Genomic DNA, 9,369 nt, shown 5'->3' with positions numbered 1-9,369 from the left:
ATTATAGTAGCATTACAATGTAGCTTAATAATGCAGGAAAAAAAGTCTCCACTGTCTCCCAATTTTTCTTTTACTGAAATTTGCTAGAAATTCTTGTATATTACATGATAAAATCAACTTTGTTTATAATTTACACACAATAAAATGCACATCTTTCACATGCAGAGTTTGATGAATTTCGGCTAAGTGATACAGTCATGTAACCAACATAAAAATCAAGTTAGATTATCCCCAGTGTTCCCTGGTGTCCCTTCCTAGTCACCTTAACAGGGCGTTGAACAACCACTAATCTGTGTTGTCATTAAAAATTTTATTTGACTCTTCCAAAGTGTCATATAAATAACATTATACAGAGTACCTTCCAGCACCTGCGGGCTGGAGGGAACGCTGCTCGCAGCTCTCTGTCAGCAAGTCTTCGTCTGTCCTTACCCGCCTTATCCTGCACCCGGTCGCTGAGAGCAACCTTCCTCCGCGACCCCGCGTCTGAGGCACGGCCGCAGGCTAGAGGCCGCCCTCGCGGTTCCTGTCTGGCCCTCTCCCCCAGCGCCCGCCGCCCGGGGCCTCATTGGGACGATGCTGGAGTCCATTCGCGTGACGGAAAAGCTTCACTGGCCTGAGCAAGAACTGGCTAAGAAGTCTATTCTAAATGCAGAAGAGTCCTTGATCATTGACAGCAAAAGAAGCGTGGCACATTTATCTCCTGGAATACTACAGGACATTTTCACAACTGGAACCAGTAGTTACAATGTCCTACTACAGAGCAAAGAGGAGAAAGCATCATTCACAAAAATAGTCTTCCTCCACCTACTCCAAAAGATGTAGAACACCCAGCAAATCGCATAGCTCTTCACGTAGCTGTGCCTGTGATGCGCAGTGGTACTTGGTACTGCCTAGAAAGGCAGCCTGCTGTTTTTGTCACTAGTTCAGTGTCAAGTCCTGTAAAGTTCACACATGGTATCTCTGTTACAGGAAACAGCATAGTACTGCCACCTACACCCAAAAAATGAAAGAAAGGTCAAGCGATGCCATTTCTCTACTCTTCCAAAGCCAAAGCCGCAGCCTCAGCTGTCTAGAAGTTTTGAAAAAGGAGATGAATTTTCTGGAAGGAAATTTTGCATGCTGACTGCTATAAAGCCCACCAACTTGGAGAAAGAAAAAGTGAGACTCTTAAGTCTGACTCCACCTACAATCCTCAGTTTGAACATGCTAATCCTTCTCTGCTAAGTGTGTTAGCCAAGCACAACAGAGCAACTGACCTGTTTCTTATGCAGGTAAAATGCTACTTCAGTAGTGGTATTTCATTTTATGTAATGAAAACAATTATTTGCCATCTTATAGAAAGCCAAAAAGAGTTGTTTTAAAATATTCCAATTATTTATAGTTAACTCCCATCCAGAACATGTAAATATGTGACAAGAAATCTCCAGGTGAGTGTCACGGCTCATACGTAAACTACTTTGCACTAATCAAAATCTACAAAGAATCTATTATATAGACGTTGTGTCAGGAAGCAACTATATTAGGAAAAAGCTTCAGATTCTGGTTCCAAGCTTTCATTTGGGAGTTACAAACTTATGGCCCATTCGTCAGCCCACAGACAAGTGTTTGTGTTTTCTTTTTGATTTTGAATGCCTTAGATGGAGCATGCAGTATCTCTGGTTCTCCCTGTTATATTACATTCTCAGCTTGCTTAGCCCCCTAAAGGCATTTTGGGGACTAGGCTTGATACTTGCCAAAGAACTTTTTAATGCTTTACTGAAATTGTTAATAATCATCAAATACTTAAGTACTCATTTAAAGAAGAAAATAATGGAATTTTAAAAATTATCTTCAAGGTTAGCAAATCATGATGTGGATGGTATAAGCAACACCTTCCAAACTGCTCAATTTAGATACTTAGCACATAGTTTTGTGTGTTAAGGTCTTAATAAACTTCAAAATCCACTTTATTTGAGGAGAAATTGGCTGATGTTTACCTTCAGGGCACAGAGTTGAGATCATAAAAGCAGACTACATTTGGTTAAATTAACTTGGTACAGGTTCTTATAATGCATTAGGTTCAACATGGCTTTGCCAGTGATTGAAAATCTGTCTGTAGGCTAGGTAAAGCTGCATGATTCCATTTGACTGTGGCGAATGCCCTATTTCAGCATTTTGCTGCAGTGCAAGTTCTTTGGACTTGCGGCCAGCAAATTTTTTATTGTTTGTTATAAATTACATGGAATCTGACCAGTCTTTTAAAGCCATTATGTAAAGCTTATTTTAAGATTAAAATAATTTTAATCTTGCTATTTATTTTCCTTTGTTAGAAGAAACGTTTTCTACTGCTTCTGTTTTTTGAAGGTACCCCCCCCCCCTTTCTTTAATTGGAGTGTAGTTGATTTACAATGATGTGCTCGTTTCAGGAGTACAGCAAGGTGAATCAGTTATACATATACACACTCTTTTTTAGATTCTTTTCCCATATAGGTCATTACGGAGTAATGAGTAGAGGTCCCTGTGCTATGCGGTAAGTCCTTATTAGTTATCTATTTTATATATGGTAGTGTGTATTACATTCCCTTTTTATTGAAATATGCTGAGATTGTGCTAGCACTAATAAAAATGTCAGCTATTTAAAAAAATAATAATATTATACAGTTTTCCCTAATTTGTTTCTGACCACTCACACTCAGCATCATGCTATGGAGATTCATCTATCCATGTTGTTGTGTGTATCTATAATTTTTTTTTTTTTTGCTAATTAGTATTCCATTGTACGAATATAACATAATTTATATAAGCTTTCACCTGTTGATAGAAAAAGTCTGGGTTGTATTTACATGCCTGTTTAACTTTCTAATAAACTATCAAGCAGTTCTCCAGAACTGTACAATTTTGCATTCCCACCACCAGTGGATGAGTTTTCCCATAGCTCCATATTGATGCTAACAACTGGTATTCTCAGTCTTTTTAATATCAGCCATTCTGATGGATATGTCATGGTACTTTATTATGGTTACAAATTGCATTTACCTGATGACTAGTAATGTTGAAAAATTTGATGTAATTAGCCTTTTTTATATTTTTTACGTTAGACGTCATCTCAAATATTTTGCCTATTTTGACTTGGTAATAATAAACACTCTTCTCTTATTCCTGCTTTTAACAAGAATATGAATACTGGGTAACATCATGTGATACTTATGTTATAATGTTACAATATTAGCTTACCAATCTATCTAATATTGTTAAGGAAAATGGCAGTTAACTTTTATTGTGTTAGTTCAATATCAAGGAGGTTTTATTTTTGATTAATCATATAGCTGTTTATAATCTTCAATTTTGTATTGTCAAGGGAGCTGTAATAGAGCAAAATAATAGTGGATCTGACAGGTTTATGTATCATATTCAGGTAGTGTGCCCAGGGTTAGTATGGGGTCTCTCAATTCATTAAGACCCATGTCTCTTTCATTTTGTTCTACTGTATTCAACTTGTAGATTGTTTTAAATGTTCCATAATGTTTGTTCTTGATCATGTCACCAGGTCTGTATCTATACTATCATCTTTTTCAAATTATTATGTTTCTTCTATTTGTGATTATTTTCCTGGTATCCTCTTGTATTTTAATTCTTCTGATCCATGAACACAGCATATCTTTCCATTTATTGTGTGTCTTCTTCAGTTTCTTTCATCAATGTCATGTAATTTTCAGTGTAAAGATCTTTTACATCCTTGTTTAAATTTATTCCTAAATATTTTATTACTTTCGATACAATTGTAAATGGAATTGTTTCTCTTTGTTTCTTTTTCAGATAGTTCATTGTTAATACATAGAAATACAACTGATTTTTGCATATGGATTTTGTATCCTTCAACTTTACTGAATTCATTAATTGGCGCTAACAATTTTTTGGTGGAGTCTTTAGCATTTTCTATATATAAGATCATATCATCTGCAGAGAAAATTTTACTTCTTCCGTTCCAATTTGGATGCCTTTTATTTCTTTTTCTTGCTTATTTGTTCTGCCTATGGCTTCTAGTACTATATTGAATAAAATTGGTGAGAGCAAGCCCCCTTGCCTTGTTCTTGATCTTAGCAGGAAATCTTTCAAACTTTCACCATTGAGTATGATGTCAACTGTGGATTTGTCATATATGGCATTAATTATGTTGAGGTAGTTTCCTTCTATAACCCATTTATCGAGAGTTTTTATCTTGAAGGGATGTTAAATGTTGTCAAAAGCTTCTTTCTGCAACTATTGAGATTTTTATTTTTCATTCTATCAATGTGGTTATCAAATTTATTGATTTGCATGTGTTGAACCATGCTTGCATCCAAGGGATGAACCCCACTTGATCATGGTGTGTGATCCTTTTAATGTACTGTTGAATTCAATTTGCTAGTATATTATTGGAAAGTTTTGCATCTATATTCATCAGGGATATTGGGCTGTAGTTTTCTTTTCTTGTAGTGTCCTTATCTTGCTTTGGTATTTGAGTAATAACGCTGGCCTCATAAAATGAGTTTGGGAGTACTCCCTCCTCTTCAATTTTTTAGAAGAGTTTGAGAAGGATTAGCCTTAATTCGGCTTTAAATGTTTGATAGAATTCACCAGTGAAGCCATCTGGTCTTGAACTTTTCTGTGTTGGGATTGAATCAGTAAGGAAACTGATGCAATCTCCTCACTTGCTTCTGGTCCGTTCAGTTTTTCTATTTCTTCATTTCTTCATGATTCAGTTTTGGTAGGTTGTATGTTTCTAGAAATCTATCCACTTCTTCTAGGTTATTCAATTTGCTGGGGTATAATTTTCATGGTTGTCTCATGATGCTTCGTATTTTGGTGATGCCAGTTGTAATTTCTCCACTTTCATTTCTGATTTTATTTGAGTCTTCTTTTTTCTTAATCTAGCCAAAAGTTTATCTATTTTGTTTACCTTTTTTTAAAAAAACAGCTTTTAGTTTCATTGATCTTTTCTATTGTTTTTCTGCTATTTATTTGTGCTCTAATCTTTGTTATTTCCGTCCTTTTGCTAATTTTGGGCTTAATTTGTTCTTTTTTTTCTAGTTCCTTGAGTTGTAATGCTAAGTTGTTTATTTGTGATCTTTCTTTTTTCTTGTTAGGCATTTATCACTATAACTTACCTCTTAGAACTGCTTTTGCTACATCCCATAATTCTTGTATGTTGTGTTTCCATTCTCATTTGTTTCAAGATGTTTTTTGATTTCCCTTTTGATTTCTTCTTTTACCCCTTGGTTGTTAAGGAGTGTGTTGCTTGATTTCCATATCTGGTCTGCAGGAACTAGCTAGAGAATAGGTAGTGGGGGCCACCTTGGTGCTGTTCCAGCCAGGAAACTGGTTTGGCAGATGCCTGCCAGGAGGCCAGATTTACAGGGTCTGGTTTGGAGCCTTGGGCCACGGGAGCTGCCTGGGACCAGGGGAGCCAGCTTGTGCAGGGATGGGCCAGGAGGCATGAGTTACAGGAGTCTAATGGGAGCTTCCCAACTAAAGCTGTAGGAGTTGGCCTTGTGCTAGAGCTGGCCAACATTCGGGTCTGCAGTGAATTCAGCTGCTCATTTCACTCTTCTTTTCCCATGGTGCGTCTTTCAGTGCTGGTCTCCCTGAGTTTAAGCGTGGGCTGAATGATGGGGATAATGTGGATCTATCTCTTTTATACTCTTCGATGCCTATTTCTGTGCTTTATCTGGGTGCTATAAATCCTCACCTGGAATCCCTAGCTCTTTGTGAAAGTATTTTTTTGCATGGATAGTTCAAATTGATGTTTTGGGGAGGGGGCAGTGCTAGAAATTCCTATACCACCATCTTGCTGATGTCACTGCATACATTCTTGTTTCTCAGTTGACTAAAACTATTTGTGCAGTTTTTCTTAAAATGAGAAGATTCTCTAAAAGTTTCATCATGTTTGAAAATATTTTCCTTTTGTTATTATATTTAAATATGGTTTCACTCAGTTTAAAATTCTTTGGTCACTCTTTCTTTCCCCAAAGACCTTATAGTCATCGTTCATTTTCTTCTAGCTCTGAATTCCCAATTTTAATATCTGAATTCAGACAACTTTTTTTTTTTTTTTTTAAGTTAGGAGATAACTTTTACTCCCTGTACTTTCAAAGGATTTATTCTTCATCTTACAAACATGGCACAGTTTTTATTGGTATCCAGCATTTCTTATTTGGAATAGTATATGCTACATTGTGTTATATACATTTTTAATTGAAGTATAGTTGATTTACAGCATTGTGCTAGTTTCAGGTGTACAGCAAAGTGATTTAGTTTTATATATATATGTATGTTATATTCTGAAGTCTTCATATATTTTTGGAATATTTTGTCATATTTTTTAGTATTTCTGTAAACACCTTATTTGTCTCTCTTCCTCAAAGATACCAATTATGGATATATTGCGAATACAGATATAGGGAGTATACCTGACTATCATGCACATCTAAGAAATGTCTCTGTAAACAACCTAACTTTTTGCTTATTCCCCTCTATTTTGCTCACTTACACTTGAGCTCATGTTTATTTTCATTAACTGTATTGAGCAAAATCATTCTCTTTTTTGAAGCCTTAAAAGAAATCTTTATTTCTGCAATACTTTTATAGCCTCTTCCTCTTCTTTTATGAACTTTTCTAGCTTATATTCTATACTTTTAGAATTCTAAATTTTTTTCCTAAGAACTTTAAAGTATATTATGTATTTTATTGACTTATATAATTTTTAAAAGAAATCTCTGTACATGCATTTAATGTAATGTATGAGAAAAATTTTGTGTGTATAGTCTTCTTTGTGCTGTCTTATTGGTCATATATTATCCCTACAGAATTTTTTATACCTGATATGATAGGTCCACTTCTATTATTACTCATTTTAAATGGAAATAATTCTTCCTGAACCAACCAAGTATCTTTAGGGCTATGCTCCAACCTGTGAGAAAATTTTCCTGACTCACGGTAAATGCATGAACGATGGAAGGGTAGGAGTGCTATTTGTTTGTTTGTGTGTGTGTGTGTGTGTGTGTGTGTTTGTGACAGAGAAAGAGAGAGAGAGATCATTGAAATTATTAGATAAGCAGTTGCATGGATGGTTATATAGTTGAAAGCTTAGGAGAGAGATGTGGGGAAAGTCACTCCACCCAAAAAAGATCAAGTTACCCCTGAAATTTCAAACTGTATATTCAGTATAGAAAAAATAATATAGTTAATTATTATAGTATGACAAAGTCCTAGTTTTTAAATTGTAGAGCTATATACCATGACAGAATAACTTCAGAATCAATCCGTCAGTAGGATTTAAACTTTCTATTTGTTTAATTATGATTTATTTACCTAAATGTTTATGTTATTTGGAATATTTTTTAATAATCCAATTTAGCACTGATAGAATAGAATTTAGATTTTAAATCTTCTTACATTTAAATTCTTAAATTAAGTTAAATTTTTAAAATGTATACTTACTATCCATCCATGTATAATCAAGATTTGTTTTTTATACAGTTATTTAGATATTTTGTTACAATTGATAAGGATATAATTTCATTATCTCCCATGACTGTCCTGATGTATGAGCCAAAAGATTCTTTCTGCCAAATCCATAATAGTTGTTATATTTTTATTAATGAATAGTTTGGTAAAGGAATACGAATAAATGCATAAGAAGTTAAAGCCTTTATTGTACGTTGGATTTATAAAACAAACACCTTGCATTATATAGCTTACAAATACAAAGACAGAGCTCCGCTCCTCCCAGTGTCCCCAGTCGCTCTTTCCAGCTCTCGCCACAGGCCCCCGTGTCACCGCCGCCTCCGCCGCCCCGCGCTGCTTGGCGCCCCGCGCCTGACCATGCCCAACATCGTGCTCTGCAGCGGCAGCTCGCACCAGGACCTGTCCCAGCGCGTGGCTGACCGGCTGGGCCTGGAGCCGGGCAAGGTGGTCACTAAGAAGTTCAGCAACCAGGAGACCAGCGTCGAGATTGGCGAAAGTGTGAGGGGGAAGATGTGTACATCATCCAGAGTGGCTGCGGAGAAGTCAACGGCAACCTGATGGAACTCCTCATCATGATCAACGCCTGCAAGGTCGCGTCATCCTCCACGGTGACCGCCGTGATCCCGTGCTTCCCGTACGCCCGCCAAGACAAAAAGGACAAGAGTCGTGCTCCGATTTCGGCGAAACTTGTGGCCAAGATGCTCTCGGTCGCTGGGGCGGATCACATCATCACCCTGGACCTGCATGCCTCTCCGATCCAGGGGTTCTTTGATATCCCTGTGGATAACTTGTACGTGGAGCCCGCGGCCCTGCATTGGATTCGGGAGAACATCACCGAGTGGAGAAACTGCATCACTGTTTCACCTGACGCCGGGGGCGCCAAAAGGGTCACGTCAATCGCAGACAGGTTGAATGTGGAATTTGCCTTGATTCACAAGGAGAGGAAGAAGGCAAAGGAAGTGGACCGGATGGTGCTGGTGGGCGATGCGAAGGACCACGTGGCCATCCTTGTGGATGACGTGGCCGACACAGGTGGCACCATCTGCCATGCTGTGGACAAGCTATTCTCGGCCGGAGCCACCAAAGTTTATGCTATCCTTACCCATGGGATCTTCTCTGGGCCAGCTATTTCCAGAATAAATAATGCCGCCTTTGACGCTGTTGTTGTGATAAACACTGTCCCCAGAGGACAAAATGAAACACTGCTCCAAGATTCAGGTTACTGACATTTCGATGATCTTGGCAGAGGCGATTCAAAGGACCCACAGCGGTGAATCTGCATCTTACCTGTTCAGCCACGTCCCACTGTAAATCCAGGATGTGAGGTGTGGAAGCAAGACTGCTCTGGCTTCTGACTTGCGTGCATTTGTCTGATTTTCTAGCTTTAGGACTAAGCAGTTATATTGTTGCAAAAGCATCAGACCTTTGTATACTCTGAGGTCCACTGTTTTCGCCCTCTTAAAACTCTCGACCATTTATTTTCAGTTTGGTGGGGAGGGCAGTGGTTATTTGATCTTTAAGTGAACACTCTTAAATGAGAAATGTTTTTGTTACCTTGATTTGTTCTGATATGTGACCTTTTTTTCCTTTGTTCTGTCAGTTCTTTGAGGCCACAACTTTCAAGTTTATAATTCCATTGTGGAAGTTCATAGTTTATGTATTTCAGGGTTACCAAAGGTCACCTCAGATTAAAGCCTCTGTGTAAATATAAAATGATAATGCCTATGGACATTTGGGTGAAACCCTGTAGAGAATTAGCCTTTTACTTCTGAGTGAACCTTAAAGAATTTATAATACCCTGAATTTTGAGTATTTGTTTTAGTGATCAGGTTTCCAATAAACCATTTTGGTTATCATGCTTAATTTGGACCAAATTTTATGTCG

The 9,369-nt window shown here is 37.4% G+C and overlaps 2 pseudogenes; both read left to right on the top strand.

Moving 5' to 3' along the window:
* Positions 1–573: 573 nt before the first annotated feature.
* LOC103011208 (putative tyrosine carboxypeptidase MATCAP2) lies at positions 574–1,361 on the top strand (annotated as a pseudogene).
* Positions 1,362–7,809: 6,448 nt separating this feature from the next.
* Positions 7,810–8,796, top strand: LOC103005226 (ribose-phosphate pyrophosphokinase 2-like; annotated as a pseudogene).
* Positions 8,797–9,369: the final 573 nt, after the last annotated feature.

Source organism: Balaenoptera acutorostrata, chromosome 5, assembly GCF_949987535.1.
Source record: "Balaenoptera acutorostrata chromosome 5, mBalAcu1.1, whole genome shotgun sequence".
In the NCBI taxonomy this organism is placed as follows: Eukaryota; Metazoa; Chordata; class Mammalia; order Artiodactyla; family Balaenopteridae; genus Balaenoptera; species Balaenoptera acutorostrata.
Note: the sequence above shows the minus strand (reverse complement) of the source record. Positions and strands in the feature narration are given on the sequence as shown.